The 22461-nt window shown below is 38.8% G+C and overlaps 1 protein-coding gene across 1 annotated transcript in view; it reads left to right on the top strand.

The window, feature by feature from the left end:
• Nucleotides 1-5217: 5217 nt before the first annotated feature.
• kcnj5 (potassium inwardly rectifying channel subfamily J member 5) overlaps nucleotides 5218-22461 on the top strand; it is a 40226-nt gene continuing 22982 nt past the window's right edge. The window contains exon 1 of the mRNA XM_067419386.1: nucleotides 5218-5420. The gene's annotated coding sequence lies outside the window, so the exon portion shown is untranslated. The remainder of the gene's footprint in view (nucleotides 5421-22461) is intronic.

Genomic DNA, 22461 nt, shown 5'->3' with positions numbered 1-22461 from the left:
ATTATGACAAGATTAGAGTTACAGCAATCACAAAAACACACACAAACCGTTCTCATGAACAACTCGATAGTACACAAGCACACAGTCCAGCTAACCACAGATTACAATTATGACCGGATTAGGGTTATATAGATCATGAAAAGAGTAAGCAAACATATATTAGGAGTACAGTATCTTACTTGTCGGATACATTGTGTGAGCTGATGCTTGAAGCGCACAGTGATGAGATTTAGACGCTCCATACGGTGTGGAAATGAACGGGTCTTTATCATCGCTGAAGTGAGACACAATACGATCGCAAATGGACTAACAAGTGAACATGACACACGACAGTCAAGCAGCATATATTAGTTCTCGGCTAATGTCCGTCATGTGTGACTCGTGTGTTTTGAATAATGACGTGCACAGAGCGAGAGCGAGCGCTCTTCTCACCATCAATAGTAGACACGCCCCTCACCTGCTGATTGGCTACAAGTTTGTTATTCCACTCGGCCCGTGTCTTTTTTCTAAAACGGTTTTGAAATAACACTTATCCCACCTTTAAGTAAAAGTTCCCCCGCCGATTACCTACCATAATTTGCTGGACATGAGGTCTTATAATACTAGTCCCATGCGAATCGACATCTCTGTGATTTGGTCAGGATTAGGCGGATCGTATATCATTTTTGCAAGGGTTTTTTTTTTTTTCTGTGCTCATTTTTATCTTTATCTTTCACGAAGAATGGAGGCTCCATGCACAACGCTATGAATTATAATTCTTCACAGATTATATTATTCGCACAGATTATAATTTCACTTTTAAATGAGTACCAATTTGGGAGTTTGAATGGTGTGTTTAACTTCAATATTATTCTTAATGCCGCACTTGGCTACTTTTTCTCTCGGGGTCCCCCTACAGTTTGGAAAAAATTAATGTCCTCAACTACTGTCGTAAGATCTGTAATCCTACAACAGGGGATGCCATCGCGCGTGCATTTGTTGACATGACAACCCTGATAGCCCTGAACTAGTGATGCGCGGGTCGTCTCATAACCCGCGGACCCCGTATGTCTATTTAATGGTCGCGGGTGCACGGCGGGTTGTAAAAATATATACAGTGGTGCAGTGCGGGCCAAATAACTTCATAAAAGCGTCCCGCGGGTCGGTGCAGCACTAACAATTCCCCTGAACACTGCAAGAGGAGTTCGAGTTCTTCTGGCGGCGCGTGTGAAATGTCTTCATCCCAGGTACAGTCAGTGGCTTATGTCTCAGCATGTCATATGAATATAATTTCATGGGTTTTATTTTTTTCAAACGCCAAATAATCACGATGCTCACGTTTACAAGCCAGCGTCATTATAGTAGTCTTTTGGTTAGCGTTTTCCAGAATCTATATGATACTTCAGTTCAATGTTTGAGTGGTAGGTAATCACCGTAACAAGCAGGACAGCATCGGTCGGGCACGCCTCCTTCAGCTCACGCCGACGAGCAAACGCTGGTCACATGTTGATCCTCGTCCTGCCTTTAATCACATCACTCTCTCGTTTCCTCTTATTGCTTTCCTCCAACAAAACCTTTTCTTTCCTATGTGTCTGTGCTGCTTCGGACATGACTATATTATCCGACAAACAAAGTTGGGCTCGCACGTCCGAATTTAAGGAAGTGTGGGTGTTGGTGGAAGTGACGTATATGCCGTAAAGCAGTCGAATTTTGTAGTTCTTTTTGTTCTCGGGTTACTACCCGAAACCCAAAGTTTAAAAGTACGATTAAAAACGATACAGACCCCATCAGGCTATGGCAGACGTGTCATTCAACCTATTGTAAGTCGATTTATCATCACAAGAGTCTTAAAAAATATATTATGAAGGTTGAAAAGTTACCTAGTGCTGCTTTAATAAAAAACAGAACAGAACAGTACAATAACAAGCTGGCTTAGATGGGTGCTTTTACATTTAGCTTTAAAACTGAATCTTCCGCTGTATATCGTCAGCTTCTCACGCGTGATAAATGAAATCTGACTCCTGCCGCTGATCAGGTCAGTTTTTAATTGTAGTGTCTGTTCTCTAGCTGAACAAAATTAGTTTTATTACTATAAAACAATCAAAACGATATTGATGACTCTTTATGATTTCATACAGCTATATCTATAACGGAAAAAAAAACATTTACAAGTCTTGACTTTGTTTGTTTGTTTGTTTGTTTGTTTGTTTGTTTGTTTGTTTGTTTGTTTGTTTTTTTGGGGGGTCAAGGCAATCGGTTGCATGCCTTTTTAAGTAAGTCTAACAATGAGATTTTACATTGACAACAATGAGACAGAAACATGTCAGAATGTGAAATTAAATAAAAGCTGGGACAGTCTTGAAGATTACGTCTGCTAAACAGTTTCAAATCTAAATATGATGGAATGCTTAAACTTTAAAAAAAAAACATAATTTACACACTGCATTGCATTGATTAAAACTGGCCTCACCTAACCAGATGAAATTAAAAATGAAAAATGTAAGATATACTGCATTGACATACAGCCTTTCCTTTACTACAACTATTCTCACATCTATATAACGTTCCTCTCAACACTCTAGTGATCCAGTGATAAAAAATAAATAAATAACCAGCTTGGAGTAATGAAGGACCAAGGCCTTGATTACACGTAGAGGATTGATAACCCATTGAAAATGTTTATTGATTTTGCAATTACAGGGTCGGCTGACTGATGCAGCATCACACAATGCTTTATCACATGTTAAAAAGAGAGATAGAGAGTAAATGAAGCGCTGTGGTGTTTCTTCATTCACAGTTTGTTCTCAACGCATAATACAGAAAGCAATGATAAAGTTTCTTAAAAGTGATTCAGGCACAATATACTGTAAGTGTGCTTACTTTAGGACTTTCTAAAATCTGCTTAATGTTCAGAGACAACTATTAAGTTTAATTATTATGACTATCAAAACATTGTTCAGTTTGTGATCATCCGAAACAGCATTAGGAGGCCTAATCCATTATATATATATATATATATATATATATATATATATATATATATATATATATATATATATATATATATATATATGAAGAAATTCATAATGGTGCGCATTGAGCCTCCATTCTTCGTGAAAAATAAAGATAGAAATGCGCACAGAAAAAGAAAAAAAAAAAAAAACATGCAAAAATTATATACAATCCGCCTAATCCTGGCCAAATCACAGAGATGTCGATTCGCGCGGGACTAGTGTTATCACAGGGCCTCGGTGTTCAGCGAATTATGGCAGGTCATTTGCGGGGGAATTTTTACATGGCCGATTCACACGGGATTAAGATCACTGACATCGTAATCCAGATGAAGTTTATATAGAATCTGACCGGGGTTAATCTCGTCATGGAAACCATGAAATCCATTGGTTTTACATTCCCAGATAGAATTTTATGGTGGGGCCAATGTAGGTACAATATAAGTGAAAAAAGTTAAATAACGTGAAGGCCAAGTGTGCCAAACAGGTTTCACTTTATTTTAAGGTGTCAGTGTTAGAGTGTAATTATATATTAAAGTACGGAGTAATGATAATTATCAACATGTACTGACCATACACTGTAAAAAAAAAAAAAAAAACATTATCAAGTGACTGATCACATCTAAATTTTTCAATTGGCTGAATTGAATTTCTGTGAATTAAATGAAATCAATTCACAGAATTAATCAGTCACTAGAAAATGTTCAATTGGAGACTTTTTTTTACAGGTTATGTTTAGAATGAGGATTTGGTTTAGGGTTAATTGCATGTAATTATGCCTAAATTATAGTTATAACGACATGTAACACGTAACAATGACACTGTAAAATAAAGTGTTACCGGCAACCTATACTCAGAATTTGTTCTCTACACTGTAAAAGCAAATCTGTTCAGTTTACTTAATTTAACTGTCCACACTTGTTGCCTTAATTCAATTACCTAATTGTGTCAAGTTGTTCTTTACTTGTTTTGAGTCATGTGTACTTTAGCCATTTAAGTTTTGTCAACTTAATTGTATCGGTGGAACAGTGTACTCCCAGAGTGCATTGCAGAATTAATACATGAATTGCTTTGTTTTACTTTTTTTTAGCTTTATTTAAAATAATACTACTAATAATAATACTAATAATAATAATAATTGCTGCCTTGTGTCAGAATTACCCCAAAAACAACAAAAAGTACAATTGTAATGGTCTTAATAATAATAATAATAATAATAATAATAATAATAATAATAATAATAATAATAATAGTAGTAATAATACATAAAAAAACTTAATTGTTACTATTGTTGTATTTTGCATGCTTGGTCTGTGTGTGACTCAAAAAAAATTAAGTTAAAAAAAATGATATTAAGTAAAGTTAAGTAAAGGGGGTTAGTTAGAACAACTGTTTTTACAGCCATCCAAGTGAGTAGTGAACACACAGGTTTGCAGTGTGTGTGTGTGTTTGGACTTTAGGTGTTGGACCCAAATGGGTTTGACCACGGGTTCCATATTGGCCCATTCTGAATAAATCCCGTTGTAGGGGTCCAAACCTTAAGACCGCTGTGTGTCTACCATTGCCCCCACCATGAAATGTTGGCTGGAAATGTAAAACCAACGAGTCCAGTATTGGATCACGGTGGCCAGTGGTGTATAAAGGACATCCCGCTGGGGCTCTGAAACATTTGCGGGGGCAATTTTACTTCCAATAGAAGCGGCAGAATCTCCTGCCATTGGGCGGTGACAGAACATGACTTACGTCGTGTGTGGCTGCATGTGTTTGTGTGAGACTGCAGAGTCATAAATCAGAGTCCGTTCGCATGTTGGAAGTGCGAGGGGACACGGCCTCATGTTTAACCTTGCTGTAGTGCTGCCTGCCATCCCGAAACATCTGCTCACCGCTCTGGTGACCTTGCAGAGTAAACGTCCAACTTTATCTCTCGCAACACACTCTCGACCGGCCCCCCTGCGCCTCCCCTCCGCTTATACAGTATCTTCCAGTATCTCACCCTCAGGCTGTTCTCAAGCTAAAAAAAAGAGAGAAATTGATTATCCGGCACATCTAGCACGATTCCTTCTCTCCCTCGTCTCGTTTTCACGCAGTTGCGTAAACCTCAGCCTGCGGAATCCAACTCATCACGCACTAGGATGCTTCCACACACACGCAAGTACGAAAGGACAAATCCTGCGAGGGGAGACGGAGGAGCAGGGGGATGTGGGGGAGGAAACATCCTCTCATGCTCACTTTCACATCCCTCCCTCTCTCTCTCTCGCTCACTCGCTCGCATCCTCCAGGAGAGCGAGGTAAGGAGGTGGTGGAGCGCTGTGTGTGCCGAGTCAGTGAGGCAGTTGAGATGAGCACATCAGAGCTGGAGTCAGAACGGAGCGCAGCTGCCCTAACATGCCTCCCCTGACACCACACAGCTACCTCTGCGCTCAAATGAAGGTAAGTCTGAAGGGAGGGAGTGTGATCGTGTCACTGTTGAATGGGGTCTTAATATCATCTGAGAAGGAGCTGCATGCTGAGAGGGACAGAGAGCTGGCGGGGATCGCAGGATTACCCCATCGGCGACCCCTGGTCCCATTGAGAGGGCGAGCGTCTGCTCCTTATCCACAATGCCATGGATCTAAACTGCCTTCCAGCATGCGAGGTGGTGTGTTTGCCAGCCTTCCCGGGGATAGAAAGCGAGCACGTGTGTTTAGTGCATTGCAGGAGTTTCGCGAGGCTGCCAGTTGCATTGCAGGAGAACTTGCATGTGAGTGCATGCACGTGTGCGTTTGCGTGTGCGTTCACGTGCCCGTGTGTCGCGGCGATCGAACTGTATTTGGCGCACACTTTCAAAGAGGAGAGAATCTCGTATCGATTCCCTCTGACTCTTCGTTACAGGGGTATTAGTCCTCTCGCCTGGGGCTGCGACTGCAAACTGCTCGCACGGAGAGATTTTCCTCCGTCTAGCCTCTCTGGTCCTGTCACACTTAGAGTCTCCAGATAACTCAGCGCGAAAAGCAGGGAACAAAGCGGGGGCTGCTCGATAAAGGGGACGATTATAAAAGCCAGCTCCATTTCAAGGAGAGGGAATGAGTGCGAGATTGTGAATTTTTCATATAGTTTGCTTGCAGCTTGCATACATAATATCTGTACGGTTTCACTTCACCTACACTCATGTCGTGTTTAAATATGCATGGAGTTGTAACTGAAACACAGACATTAAGACATCACTATACTGACCTGAGGATATTTAATATCCTCTAACGTTATGCTCGAAGCTTAGATTTTCCTTAAGAGTGTGTTTATTAAGCAGTTTTCCTCATGGTGATTGTTTGCTGTTGCTCATAATGGGGGTGATTTTAGTTTTTACCATCCTCGTGGGGATATTTGTTCCCTAAGCAAAGCCTGACCAACACACACACACACACACACACACACACACACACACACACACACACACACACACACACACACCTAAGCACTTCACTGCAATCAAACCTGAAGAGTGTTCAGCCTAATCCATTTGCAGAAGTGTCAGTGTTTGCCAGAGTATGCGCATCATTAAAGTCTCTGGTCGCCATGGCACAGTTGATTCTGATGAAGCGACCTTTGACCCATTCACGAGAATTCCCTTAACTCTGAGCAAAACAGCTGCGTCACACCAAAGGCCGAACTCAATTACCTTCTGACAATTTTGTCACACAGTGCAACATAATTACACATCAGTGTGAATTTCTAAAGGGAGCCAAAATATGATCCAGTGTGAGGTTAATTTGTCTGCAAAACTGCAAAGGGAAAAATGTGAAGGTCAGTGTTTTCAATGCAACTACAATTAATGTGGGATGAAATTCAGTTCCTCACACTCTTATGGCGTCAGACTATAGTGCACGTCATATGAACGGTTTTTGAATAATGCCTTTGTGTTCTCTCTGATGCTTGAAAACCTCAGCAACTTGTACAGTAGTTTTTAAATGTTTCAGTTGTTGTTCTATAGATGTGGCCTGAGAATATGGTGACAGAATTTAAATTCCCAAACATTTTAAATGCACGGACAAGAGCGACCAGTGCAGACTTCAATGCTTTATTTTTGTGTTCCCTGAAAGAAGCCACGCAGATTTGGAGGATGAGCTCATAATGACAGAATTTTAAGCACTGGGCTCATGCCATCCTGGTCATGCAGCAGAAATACGCTTTTCTGAAGTCATGGTCAGGCTAATTGTTCTCGAGTCAGAGTGATCTTCACATTTGTGGAGCTCCCTGTGGATACTGGGTTAGACTGATTTCATAAGATGTGCACACATAGCTGTGTTTGTGTGGATGTGGATGTGGACATGCGTCGACTAGAAGTACGTTGCACCTGATTTGCTCCCACAGTGCGTGTGTCATTTGTATTGTGTTAGGTAAGATCAGAGCAGAAAAGTCCTCATGTGCAATCCATCTCCTTGTTCATAATTAGATAAACCTTCTGTCTAATACATTCAGAGTATTGTCATGTCCGCTGCAGTTCGAGAGAAATTCTATTTCCTGCCGCATTGATCCGAATGCTCTGAAACTCCTATATGTCCAGCGGTTTAAAGGACAGGTCTGTAAATCACATCTTATGGTGGGTCATTCATGGTATGCTGTACTTTTCAACTTTACTCAGGTAATTACACTTAAAGAATTATAGCTCAGTTATTTAAATAATGTTGAGAATATAAACACACTCTAAAAAATGTTGGGTTAAAAACAACCCAAGTTTGACAAACCCAATAAATGGGTTGTTTTAACACAGCGGTTGGGTTAAATGTTAGCTTAAAACAACCCAATTGCTGGGTTTTGTCTATTTGGGTTGCTTATAACCCAGCATTTTTTAGAGCGCAGGATTTGTAATCGGATGTAAATGTATATACTGATATTGCAGTAATAACAACTAATACCATGGAATATCTCTGAACCCATTGCACATTCTGATGTTTGTTCTGCTGTTGATTTCCCATCCACTGATCTCATTTTCTGGAAGATGATGTCATTGAGGAAATAACTTTTGTTTAAGAGATATTACAAAAGATTTTATGGGTGGAAATGGATATTGAATGTCCTTTGAAATGATGCACAAACATGCATTTCGTATTATACCAACAATATTGTCAAAACAACATTTTGCATTATACATTTTGATTATAGAAATGGTAAGAAATACCTACATGTTTCTAAAAATTGTATCAAACAATGGGGGAAAATTAGCAAAATGGCAACTTACACTCAAAGCAATTTATTTAAAAACACAATATGCCAGATTTTTGAGTTGTTATATATGTGACTTGTGTACTTACATTATCCCAAATGTTTCCAAGAATGCTTAGATTCAGAGAAATAATCAATTTAACCAGGACACGGTAAACTGGCGTTAACCTCAATTTCCGGTTTTATTTTGTAGAAACCATGGAAAACAAAGACGCTTTAATATCTGATGTGTTTTATTATACAGATGAGCAACTGTTTGGATCATGGAGAGAAACTAATGACTGTTCTCCAACACAGTTAGTCTTATTGTTTAAATCTGGTGTTCTTGATTTACCACACCGAGTACCATGTTTTACCATGCCTAATATTATCTTACTCACTGCTCAACTTTTATTTACTTCTGCCTAATCATTTTGTGATGGGGAAAAAAAGCTCTTGACAATACATAAAACACATAATTATATTTAGTACACAACAAAAGATGTATACAATGAGAATAACTAGCTAACATATTCTCCCTGAACCCCAAGAAAAGACTTATAAAGACCAATGAAAGACTAGAATACACAAGATAACCAGGGAATAAAAAACAGAAACAAGACCTTTAGGACATAAAATAAAAGGCATGAAACTGTGCAGGTAACTTTGCCTAGTTCAAATGACTAAAATCACAAGTTAACCATTCGGGTCTTTGTCAGACAAATCAAGCTTCAGCGTGTGACCTCATGTAAAAACACTCGGACGACTCCAACATAAAAGGTATTATAACACCTTTTACTTTTGTTTGTATACTTTGTTTTGTTCTTTAATATTTTGCAAGAGATATTCAGGGAGTGATTAAGTATTTTGAAGCTTTTTTGGCGTTACAAGTGTTGCCATAGAAACAAATCATTTCTGAGTCTGAGGATGCGAACAGCTCAGCGTAGAATCCCTGAGTTATGGTAATTCTCAAATACTTGAATGCAGTATCGCATTTGAATGTAGATCTTCTTTTTACACCCCAGCCTGTCACTGCAGTTCTGTGACATATAGAGCTGACACTAGCAGCACAGTGGGAAGTAATGCGGCCGCATCCTTTAAACCAGCACTCGTAAAACAAACGCTCCGATCCGTGCTGTAACAGAGAATCATTCCTTCGCATTCTGCCTCATAAACACAGCAGGCCTTACGCTTTGCATGTGCCTGGGTGAAACTGACAGCGTGCTATAAAAGCCGACATAACAGATAATGAACAGGCGAGATGAAGGAACAAAGGCGTGGCTAAATGGCAGATTTAGAGTTACATTCAGGCCTTGTTTTTGCATTGAGATGCATGCACAAGATTACTACCGGCACACTTACGCAAACCAATCAGAGAGGGATCAGAGCATCTGATGTTTATCTGAAAGAAAACTAGCTCAAGCCATTGCTAAATATAGCAGGTATTGATTTATAAGCATGAAAAGATGTGCTTGGAGGAATATCACAACAAACACAATCAAAAGTTTTCCAGACCCTTTATTTTAGCTGCATCCAATCATTGCAACAACAAAAAAAGGACATCTTTGACTGTGAAGAGACAAGAATAAGTGTGAAAGGCTGCAGTGTGTGTGTGTGTGTGTGTGTGTGTGTGTGTGTGTGTGTGTGTGTGTGTGTGTGTGTGTGTGTGTGTGTGTGTGTGTGTGTGTGTACTTGTATAGTTATCTTTGTGAGGACCAGTTTGAGTTTTAGACCATCAGAGTGAGGTTCTCAGTTTAAGCCTTTAAATGGCTGTTTGAAGGTTTATGCTGGAATAAAACATAGTTTGAGCTTCAGCAAGAACCAATGAGGTTCATTCTCGAACAACCTCAAGAACCAATGAGGTTCATTCTCGAACAACCTCAAGAACCAATGAGGTTCATTCTCGTGTTATGCAGCGAAGTTTGGGCTTCGGCAACGGAGGGAAAGAAATTATTCTGATTTCATTAAAAATATCATAATTTGTGTTCCAAGGATGAATGAAAGTCTTGCAGGTTTGAAACAACATGAAGCAACATTTTTTATTTTATTTTTTTGATGAAATATTCTAACCTTTAAGCTGAGGATAAGCGTTAGGGACTGCATTATATAAATGAATGTCTTCACAAAGATCAATGTCTTCACGTCGTGTGTGTGTGTGTGTGTGTGTGTGTGTGTGTGTGTGTGTGTGTGTGTGTGTGTGTGTGTGTGTGTGTGTGTGTGTGTGTGTGTGTGTGTGTGTGTGTGTGTGTGTGTGTGTGTGTGTGTGTGTGTGTGTGTGTGTGTGTGTGTGTGTGTGTGTGTGATTGAGATTGCATTAGTCATTCAGAAGTCAAGAAGGTGATCAATGTCAAATCGATGAGCCGCCGTATACTCAGGGCTTTTTTGCAACACTAGAAATGTCAGAATTTTTTTCTGCGATGCTTTCAAAGTGTCAGGTCTTTATCAGTTTCACAGCCCCAATCATGTGGATCATGTGGAAGAAAATATATATATTTAAACTCAATAAATCCTTTTGTGTATAATTGTTCCCCCTTTATCCGGCATACTCTTATTTTTTATTGAACCATGAATGAGAACGCAAACAGATCTCATCGTATAGGTATCCTCCTTGCTCAATATTGAGAACAGCAGCTTTCATTTTCAGTATTTACCGTGTGTTTGTGCAGAACAGATGGTCTGTCTTCAGGAGGATCTGCCAGTAACTGAATGCTCTGCACCAATCATTTCCCGTGTGTTGACATTTTGATTATTTCCCTGAGATTCCCCAGAGATCCGAGTCCATCATCACCGGATTATACGTGTTCCCAACAGAAAAGGATTTGGGATTTTCTGTTTGTCCACCACTTTACTGTCAGAGTCCAACTTAAGGTGTTTTAAACGGTCTTGTTGAGGCAGTGATTCAGTGATTGTGGAATGCTAATTAGGGCAGTTCGACATGGCGCTCACTTTGGCAGACCCGATGCTGCAAATCACTTCAGGGAGCTGACAGGCCATCTGATAAACACGGGAGAGAGTGTTAAAGAGCCTGTTCTCTACTTAACACAACCCACCCCCCAACAAACACACACATACACATCCAGCCAGGACCGCCTAGAGTGCACGGCCTTGTTAGCACTCTTGAGTGAGTGTCGTTGGACCAGGAATGTATGCATTCATGCACACCCTATAAAGCCTTTTCGAGTGGGTGTGATTTGGCCGCCTATGTGAACTTCCTGAAGCATCACTTGTGTTGGTGTGGGACTGCGAGGAAGGTCGCTGTCATGGCGCCAGTGCTCCAAAGACAGTGGCCGGCTTAGTTTCAGCCACTGCTATTCCTGTCACTGATAGGACGCTCTCTCCGAGATGCACTCCTTTCATTAAGCTAATTGTCCTTAGTGTGGACAGGATGTCTGCTTGAAGGCTTGGTGTCATTCAGAGCGATAAGGACACTAATACACACTTGCACGGCTGAACACACACACAGGCGAGTGAATGCGGAGCTGGCAGTGAGCCGCGCTGGATGCAGTTCGTTCCAGGGGCATTTTAACTCAGTTGCCCCGACTAACCTCAAAGTGCCATAACAGTTTCAGATATAGACAGCCGAGCCATCATCCACTGTGCATGCATGCACGTACACACACATTCGCACTCACGCCAAAGACGACGCTGCAATGATGACACTGAGAAAGTGTCCAAACGCAGGCTATGTTCCAATCTCTCATAAAGTAGACTTCGTTTTTTAGGGTCCCTCTGACCTGAAGTATTTACTTTTTTAGAAGATTTTAAAATAAAATATTTTATTAAAACTTTAAATTTCTCCATGAGTCAAGTTTGATTCACATAGGTCATTGTTTACCTTGTCTAATAGGCGCTTAAGCTACATTGGCCGATGGCAGACATGTTTTTTCGAGATACGTGAATGTCCTCATTGATTATCGTGTCACTTTGGACAAAGGCCCTGTTTACACCTGGTATTAAAATACGCTTTTGCCGATCTGATCACAAATAGATGAGGGAGACACATTCCTGTTTACACCTGGTGTTCTAATCTATCTGTGTTGTCAGATCTTTCAATCTACTGGACAACATAATCTCATGCGCTGTACATATGGACGCGCCCGGAGACGACGGAAAAACAAACAGAGAGCGGCAGCTTTAGTTTCTGCTCTGAAAGCTGCAAGATCAGCCGAATGCGGTGAGTGAGTGTTAGAAATCAGGAATGGTGAGAGAACACCATACCCATGTGCTGGGTATGTTTTTCATCTTCAAACCAGACTTGGGTCTTCAGCTGACAAATTTGAAATCACATGTGGCTAGCGCACTTTCCATAGCGTTAGTTTTACTACGACTACTTCTAGAAGTGGTCAAAAGTTTAGTCCCAGTATACGCCGATATTTAGTTTCATCCACGTGGGATCAGTTTGACCAAAACACATCTTAATACCAGATGAAAACAGGGCCAAAGATACTGCAGGCCAATTTTCAAGTTGATCGGACATAGGGTTGCATAGTTTTTTTCACTTTCATTTTTGTTGTGTGCGTTTGTGTGTGTGACCACTAATCAAGCTCATCATAATGCATGTATACAGAGTTTGCTGAAAATACTGCATCCCTTTCTAGAGTTTTAGCTTATTCTAGGTGTTTCACAGTTGAAATTGCTACTTTTTTTCTGACAATTATTGATATTCACACTCGAGAGAATCTCTCTGGACTGGTTTGGTTCAGAATGGGTGAATAACATAGGATTAGTTCTGCAAAAGTAGGTTTTGGACAAAATCTGGGATAGCCTATCGATTTTTAAAGGTTGTACATAGACCTCAAAACTTGACACACAAAATTCAAGAATGGTGACAATCAACAAATGTAAAACGATTGAAACAAATAACTAACAGCAATTACAGAATGATAAAAAATGTTTAAATAAAGTATGCAAACAGCAAAACAATAATTGTATAATAGTAAACATGTCTATTATAGACATGTTCTTTATGAAATTATTTGACTAGTTATAGGGGATCATTTGAGGGTTTAACCCTTTAGGTGCCAGAGGTTTTTTCCTAAAGTGTTCGATTTTGACATCTTCGTTTCAAAAGGCTATCTTAAAAGTGATAAAAGATAGAAACTTTCTGTAAATTAGAGAAATATTAAGGATGACCCTAAGTTTATGTAGGGATTACATTTGTAGGGATTACATTTTTAGTTTGATTACATTTTAGCAGTTTTAATGCTCTGATAAAACTGCTCACTCGCACACCAGCTCCGCTTTTGTTTGCACTGGTTCAATGTGCTCTTGCTCATAGATTTTGTATAGAATCATGATGTTTGTATGAGTCGGGGATGAAGTACGACATGTCTACCATCTAGTGGAGGGGAGGTCGAATGAAAATTGACACCCTATTTAACAAAATCGGCCATTTTATTCAGTGCCGCATCTTGTCGAGAAAACTCAACCGTAGAGGGTTAATGCAGTTTCAAGTAATTCATTTTTAGTTTTTAGTTTTTTTACAGTGTAATGTGTGCATGTTACAGTGCCATTATTATGATCATGGGTAGGCAAACACTGACAAAGATAGGCTCCATATTATAAATTCACTGTGATGTTGTAGGCATTCCAATGAATGTATTTCCCATGTTTAACTGAAGTCCTTAAGTGTGTAGGCAGAAGTGAAATTGCACAGGGACTGTGTGAATTGGAACAACGTTGAAGAGTCTAAAGAGGAAGTTCTACGGTGTCTCCACCAATCAGAAGACTGGCTTGTTCTGTTTGTTTTGATGACTCTTCAGAACTGCTTACTCCTATGAAAGAGAAAGGGAAGAGAGCAAATCCCGCAACCCCTGACTGCAGGACATGGATGAATGGACTCGTCCCTGAGTAGTAAAATGCAGCGCTGCAGCGTGAGCTCTGTTCCTCCCCCAGCAATCATTGCCCTCCCGTGTGTTTGAGAACATTGTGTTGTTGGACATCACTAGTACTGCAGTGTGTTGTTGACAAGACACGTGGGCCATTCCCCAGACATTGCAGAAAATGTCTCTCTTTGCGATAAACCAGCTGGTCCTATTTGTTTGGGGGGGTTAACAGCCCTGCAGTCTGATGACAAATCCGCAGGTCTCGCGAATGAAGTGTCTCCCTGCGTGCTGCGCTGATCTGCTTTAAGAGGCAATGATGAAGGGGTGAGTGCATGTGTGAGAAACTCCGACAGCAGCTGAATCCTCCCACTAAACCCTACCATTCAAACACTAATTAGTATTGATACAAGTGCACGCATGGAGTGTCTTACTCACGGGAAAGAGATCACCTTTCAGTGTGAAAAGAAGCTGATGTCGACAAATTGTGCAGCAGCATTTTTTTCAATTAAAAGTGCAATTAAAACGGTCTGACATCCAAAACTGTTACTGTACAAACATCATTTCAGCCACTTAGAAATATTAATGCCAATAAGAAAGTAATATAGCATATGAACTGACAATTTTTTTTTTTTAAAAGATTCTCCATCATAAAAATATTGCACCAGAATGTGTTTCCATTATCAGTTCTCACATGTGTATTGGTCCAATACTGCAGACAGAACATTGTGTACTATTCTGGACACTGCTACTTCATCTGCATCACTAAAAAGTACAATTCCTGAATGAATGATTAATTCTGTTCATTTTAAAGGGGTCCTATAATTCCCCTTTTTACACAGTGTGTGTGAGAGAGAGAGAGAGAGAGAGAGAGAGAGAGAGAGAGAGAGAGAGAGAGAGAGAGAGAGAGAGAGAGAGAGAGAGAACTGTTTTGCACTGGCTGCGAGATGCGTGTGTGCGTGTCACAGCCTAAGAGACAGCAGGTGAGTGTGTGTGTAATGTGTGTGTAATGCATCTGACCTCAGTGTGTGTCCCTACTGTCCACCACAGTGACCCCGCAGTATGTGAGTGTGTGTGTATATATGTTAAAACACTGTGGTATCAAATGTTCTAAATTGATACACCGGTTATTTAGGTTCAAGTTATGTTATACTGTATTGTAATATTTTCTTTAATATTACCATCAATTATTATTATTTATGTTATTCGCTTTGGCAATATTGTATTTTTACATTCATGCCAATAAAGCAATCTTGAATTGAATTGAATTGAATTGAATTGAGAGAGAGAGAGAGAGAGAGAGAGAGAGAGAGAGAGAGAGAGAGAGAGAATTTGAAAACACCTTTATTACAAATGATTTCCACAGAAAAACATTAAAAACTACTATTTAAAAAAATTACACAAATTGAGTAAAATAAAGATTATCGTCTACAACAGAGCACAATGCCCCTCCATAACACCAAACATCCTCAAACATTGCAACACATGAAATAGCTTTATAAAAACTAAAATCAATTAGCAATCTTGATCTAACCATGGCACCGAAAATGGACACAAGATTAAAATCCTGATTTTGTTCAATTTTATCTTTCCTACTCATGTATATTGCCATTTTACTTTTGCCCAACACAAAATTTAACAATTGACACTCTCTCTGACGTGTCTTTGTATATTTAACACCAAAAATAAAAGTATGCATTGAAAATTGTTCATCAAAAAACCTAAACAAATTTTGTAAAACCTCAAATAAAGGTTTAAGTCTATTACAATGCATAAAAACATGAAAAACAGTCTCCCTCTGTGAGCAAAAAGGGCATTCATGGCTTACATTAGGATTCAACACAGATATAAAAGCATTTACAGCAACAATACAATGTAAAATCCTCCACTGCAAATCTCCAATTTTTTTAACTAATGGTGGCTTGTAAAATGTTCTCCAATTTGGCTTAACAACATCATCCAAACCCAAAACATTTCGCCAAGGTGTATCAATTTTCCCATATAGTGCTTTTTCGTTCAAACATTTCACACATGACTTGTACAGTTTCTTTCCATTTACTTTTTCAAAGTCCATGTCCATTAATTTTTCTGATTCAAGAAAAACTCCACCATCCTCCTCTAAATTAGGTGAAATCATCAACTTTGGAAAAACATCTTTATCATTGGGAGTAATTTCTCCCAGACAATATTTTCGGAGGAGATCGGTCTCTTCTACTGTAAGAAGAGTCTGTAACTTTTGTAGTAGTTTTTCAATCATTCGATCAGATCTAAACCCCATCTGTATTGTCACTGCATTCACCTTAATAAAATCTGGTCCTGCCAGACTTATTAGTTGACGAAGAGTCACCACTCTAGCCTTTATAAAGGCTTCAGTCAATGAAACTGATGCATTTGTTATGTCCAGTCTTGCACCATAAATTAATGGCTCTTCCAGAAGCCAGTACAAGGATGTGGGATTGATTACCCTTTGGAGTTTAAAAAGACTCCATACTTTGAAAAGATTCCGATAAAAAATTGGAAATTTCTCCACATTTAAAATGTTTGGATCTGTTAAAAATAAGGATTTGTCCAGACTTAGATCTGCAGCAGTTTTTAAAATAGCACTTGCCACTGGTCTCCAACTTACAGACTCTGGGCCTGTCAGGAAACGTTGTACAAACTGTACTCGAAAGGTTGCTGTCCTGCTTTGTAAGTGCACAAGACCTTGTCCACCTTCATCCTTTGGTAGGTACAAGATGTTATGGACCACCCAGTGCATATTATCCCAGAAGAAGTCTATCAACATCGCTTGGATCTTAGCAAGAAAACATAGTGGCGGGTCAACACATGTCAGCCGGTGCCAAAGAGATGAGGCAACAAGATTATTAACAATAAGGGCTCGACCCCTATAAGACAAAATTTTCTTAATCCAATTCCATTTATCCAAGCGACCCTTTATTTTCTCAATCATTCCTTCCCAATTTTTTGATTGAAAAGACTCATCTCCCAAATAAACTCCCAAATACTTTAAACCGTCTTTTTTCCATATCAGACCATCAGGGAGTTTGGGGGTCACTGTTAGCCACTCACCCACCAAAACAGCTTCACTTTTTAACCAATTTACTTTTGCAGCTGATATCATTTCAAAATCTTCCAACGCTTTCATTAAAATATTCACATCATTTTCCTCTTTCACAATTACAATAACGTCATCAGCATAAGCTGATAAAACAAAAGTACTTTCACAGTTCTTCAGTGTAAGGCCTTTTAAAACCCGTCTTAATCTGTGCAAAAGTGGTTCTATTGCCAATGTGTAAAGGATACCTGATAAAGAACAACCTTGCCTTACTCCACGCTGAACTTTAAAAGGAACACACAAGCCACCATTAATTTTCAACATACTCTCAATATCATTATATAATAATTTAATATAACCTTTAAAAACTGAATTAAAACCAAAGGCATCTAAAGTTTTCCATAAATAATCATGCTCTACACGGTCAAATGCCTTTTCTTGATCAATGGAAATCAAGCCAAAATTTACACCACAAATCTTTGAAAAATCCATCAGATCTCTAATTAAAAAAATGTTATCAAATATAGATCTTCCAGGCACACAGTAGGATTGGTCAGGACTAATTATATCATCTAACACTTTCCCTAACCTAATCGCCAATACTTTAGACAGTATTTTATAGTCAGAACATAATAATGACACCGGTCTCCAATTTTTAATATCACTCAAATCTCCCTTCTTTGGGATAAGAGTAAGAACTGCTCTCCGACTACTCAGGGGTAAAGAACCACAAACTAAACTATCACTTAGAACTGCAAGCAAATCTTCGCCTATAATACTCCAGTATGATTTATAAAATTCAAAAGGAATCCCATCTATACCTGGGACTTTCCCATTTTGCATACTCTGGAGGGCTTCATACAATTCTATTAAGGTAATAGTTTTACTAAGTTTTACATTGTCATTTTCAGAAATTTTTGGCAGATCTTCAAAGAAAACAGTCTCACCATCTTGATCTGTCCTATAATCAGAACTATAAAGATTTTTATAAAATGTTACTGCTCTTTTTCTAATTTCAACTGGGTCTGATAACAGAACCCCAGCTTCAGAGCGTAAATTCTGTATATACCGTCTTTGTCCATTCTTTTTTTCTAATCCGAAAAAAAACTTTGATGGAACATCCATCTGCTCCACATTCTGGAAACGTGATCTGACCAATGCCCCTTGTGCCTTTCTTTTATAAAAATCAGACAAAGCTGATCTTTTCATAATAAGAGAGTCTAAATGGTCTTGATTTCCTGTTTCTTGAATTAAAACTTGAATTCTTAAAATTTCATCTTCTAGCTTCTTTATAGACTGAGTTAAATTTTTTGTGACATTTAGAGTATATTGTTGACATAATTGCCTAATAATTACTTTCCCAATATCCCACCATTCTTGTAAAGAGGAAAATTGATCTTTTTGTTCTTTAAAAGACTCCCAAAAAAACTTAAAAACATCTTTAAACTGTAAATCAGACAACAATGTCACATTAAAATGCCAGTAAGAACTATTTAACTTAACAGAACTAATAAACATTCTACACACAACCATACCATGATCAGAGAAACCGACTGGAATAATTGAGCTATTTGTACAGAAACTAAGGTGATGTTTGAAGACATAAAATCTATCTAAACGTGCCATTGACAACAAATTGTCGCGAGCATGTGTCCATGTGTATTGTTTAACATCATGATTAAAATTTCTCCATACATCACAAAGCTCATTCGTTTCTATAATTTGTATCAATTTTCGACGTGAAGCCATATGTGGCTCTACATGATTTCGATCTATGTTTCTTTCAACACAATTAAAATCCCCTCCCAATACCAAAAACTCATTATCACACTTTTCTATTACTGTATTCAGTTTATCTAAAAACAACATTCTTTCTATCTGTGAGGTTGGTGCATATACACAAATAAAAGCAAAAACATGATCTTCAAATTCAGCTTTAATCTTCATACATCTACCTTTTACAATCTCCTCGACTGAAAAGGATGAGGGAGCAAAATTTTTGTTAAACAAAACTGCAACCCCCCCACTGATTGAAGTATTATGGCTCAGAAAAAGAAGACCTCCCCATTCCTTAGCCCATTCAATTGCATTTTTCCCATCACTATGTGTCTCCTGTAAAAACAGGACATCAATTTTATTCTGATTTAATACTTCATATATTTGTGCTCTCTTTCTGCAGTCTCTAGCCCCATTCACATTTAAAGATGCAATGCGAATGTCACTCATCATTAAAAAAGAAAAAGAAACTACACTACAGAGAGCAATACATGCAATTAGGGCATAACTAAACCATTTCATCATCATTAGTCAATTGGAGTTGAATTTTTGTGACAATTTTCTTTAAACGATATACTTCTTTATCTGAAAATCTACCCTCATTCATTGAACACCTAATATTTTCCAGAAGTCTTTTGAGATCTGGAAAATATTCATCAATTTTCACTCCTCTCATATTTTTGGTCACTTTCAAAAACTTTTTAATCTCATCCACTCCATATTCAAAACATGACCAACTAGATTGAGAGCAAACTGAGACATTTGAATCAGAGCACTCGCTCTCACTACTCTCATTATCCACCCTATTCTCTTCTTGATTCTTTCTGGCCTGTTTCAAAACCACCCCCTTATCATTTTTTTTCCTCTTCAGGGGTGTTTTGAAAACAACCTGATCCATGTCCATTAACATGTTATCATTTTGAATTACACTCTCTTGCAACTCAGATATATGATTAAAACATGTTTGCGTTGTTTCCAAAACCTCACCACCATCATTTCTATTGCAATCAACACTCTCTACAATGTCAGATATTTTGGCGTTTCTTTCATCAACTTCTACAGTTTGTCTTGTCTGGTCAGATTCAACATTTTCGTCTGGTGAAACTAACGTTGGACCATTAGAAGTCAGCGCATTAGAAGTACTGGCGACTTCTCCGTCTTCGTTTTGCGCTGTGTTATCTTTAACGCCATCATTCTGCTCACTGTGATGAGCGATGCTTTCTGGACACCCACGGATCAAGTGACCAGACTTGCCACAACCAAAACACCTCATCGTGTTTGTAGTAACAAAAACTGTGTAATCAAAATCATCCACCTTAAATTTAAAATTTAAGTCAAGATCAGTTCTATTTCCGTTCAGTATCATATACGTAAATCGTCTGAACGACACTACATGTTTCACCAACCCCAATTTACTCCCTATCGCGATCTTTTTTATGGGAGCAATCAATTTTCCAAAGCGTGACAACTCCTTAGTCAGCATCTCATCCTTAATAAAAGGGGGTACATTAGAAATTGTGACTTTTTTAGCAGGGGTAGAAAGAGGTAGTACCGGGGTAAATAAACCACGCAGGTTTATTCCCTTTCCAACCACTTCATTTGCTTTATCTACTGTACTCAAAAACAGCACAATTGAGTTGTTCATTTTAGACGCCGCTAAGACACATTCATGCCCCACCACATCACCAACCGCCACACTACACTCTTCCACACTCCCCGCAGCCACCACCTTCACTCCGTGGCGCCGCGTGAGTGAATCTAGATCATTAGCTCCATGAGTCGCCATGCCTCTCAGTACAAAGACTGATTTAGGCGCTCTAACTAGGCTTCTCTGTAAAATTTACACCAACATAAACCTTTTACCCAAATAACAAATAACAAAAAAAAGAAAAATAAGAAAAAGAAATAATCTTTTAAAGCCACAGCGGGGCACGAAAAGACCACGCACTCACCACTCAATCAACTCAACAAACGCCCGCACATGCGCACAGAGAGAGAGAGAGAGAGAGAGAGAGAGAGAGAGAGAGAGAGAGAGAGAGAGAGAGAGAGAGAGAGAGAGAGAGAGAGAGAGAGTGTGTGTTTATGTGTGTGTTTTAGCTCAAGGTTTAGCTCAAAATAACCCACATATCATTTTTACAGCATGTTAAAATTGTCACTTTTTGAGGGTGAGCAAAAACGTGCCGCTTTTGTGCCCCCCTCCTTTAAATGCAAATGAGCTGCTTCTTTCAAGAAGAGGGCGGAGCTTCAATAGCTCATGTTAGCAGGTCAGATTACCTCACACAGACACACAGACACACACTGAGAGGACAGAAACTGTTCAGCCTTTCATGTTCCACATTACTTCATGTCGGATAACGATGGAGAGTCTCTAGAAGAAGTGGTAATGTAGAATAAGACCGGACGTTTCTGAATGGTTAGTTGATGGATTTATGTAGCTCATGTCTTAAGTCATTGATTAGCATATTCTGTCAAGATGATCTATAAACCGCTGGTGTGGGAACTGTTGTGAGATGAGCCAGAGAATATCTGCTGATAAAGAGAGTACCCGGATAGTTTAGTTCAATTACGGTTATAACTTATGCTACTGCATTTGCGTACTGTACTGCAATAAATGTAAAACGACCGATGACAGCTTGAGCGACTCCCAAATGTGCTGGACTCCTCTTCTCAACATGTTCACGGGGGCGGGTTTATGTAAATGTTAAGGTTAGCGATGTCTTGTTGTAGTTCCTACCAGCCGTTTGTTGTAGTCCTTAAAAAGGGATTTCTGTAAAAGAAAATATCTCCCTTTGCTTTGACCTTAGTAACTTTGCAGATGTTGTTTATGCTCAAACAGCTCACAGTAAATAAAGTTAAAAAAGTTAAATCATAATCAATAACCACTTTAATTATTCAAAAACACACAGCACAACCAGTATAGTCCTATTCCCGAATATAGTCTGATTCTTTAGCAAATGACTCTAATGAATTGGTTCTTTTCAATTTGAATTTATCAAAAAACATAGGCCCAGAGCTCATGGAGACTTAAATCATTTACTGCTGGTTATTCATGACAACGTATAGTTAAAGAGACCCTTTTAAAAAAACGGAACAAATAAAATATGTGACCCCAGACCACAAAAACCAGTCCTGCGTCTCACAGGTATATCTGTGGCAATAGCCAACAATACACTGTATGGGACAAAATTGAGATTTTTTTTGTTTATGACAAAAATCATTAGGATATTAAGTAAATATTATGTTCCATGAAGATGTTTAGAAAAATGTCCTACTGTAAATATCTATATAAAAAACTATATATTATTAAGGACTTGATTTGGACAACTTTAAAGGTGCTTTTCTCAATATTAATATTTTTTGCACCCTTAATATTCCAGATTTTCAAATAGTTGTATCTCGGCCACATATTGTCCTAACAAACCACACATCAATGTAAATCTTATTTATTCAGCTTAATTTATTTTCTATAAATTCCCTTATGGAAAAACCCTTACGACTGGTTTTGTGGTCCAGGGTCGCATATGTAACCTCAGTTCTGTTTAAGTATTATATTATTAGTCATTAAACACACCTTCAGGTAGGATTGAATCTGGTTCCATTACTTTATTATCGCATGTGATCATGCCATGGAACTGAGGTT

This window comes from Pseudorasbora parva, chromosome 16, assembly GCF_024679245.1.
Source record: "Pseudorasbora parva isolate DD20220531a chromosome 16, ASM2467924v1, whole genome shotgun sequence".
NCBI lineage: Eukaryota > Metazoa > Chordata > Actinopteri > Cypriniformes > Gobionidae > Pseudorasbora > Pseudorasbora parva.
The sequence above is the reverse complement of the archived record's forward strand: the minus strand, read 5'-3'. Positions and strand labels throughout refer to the sequence as shown.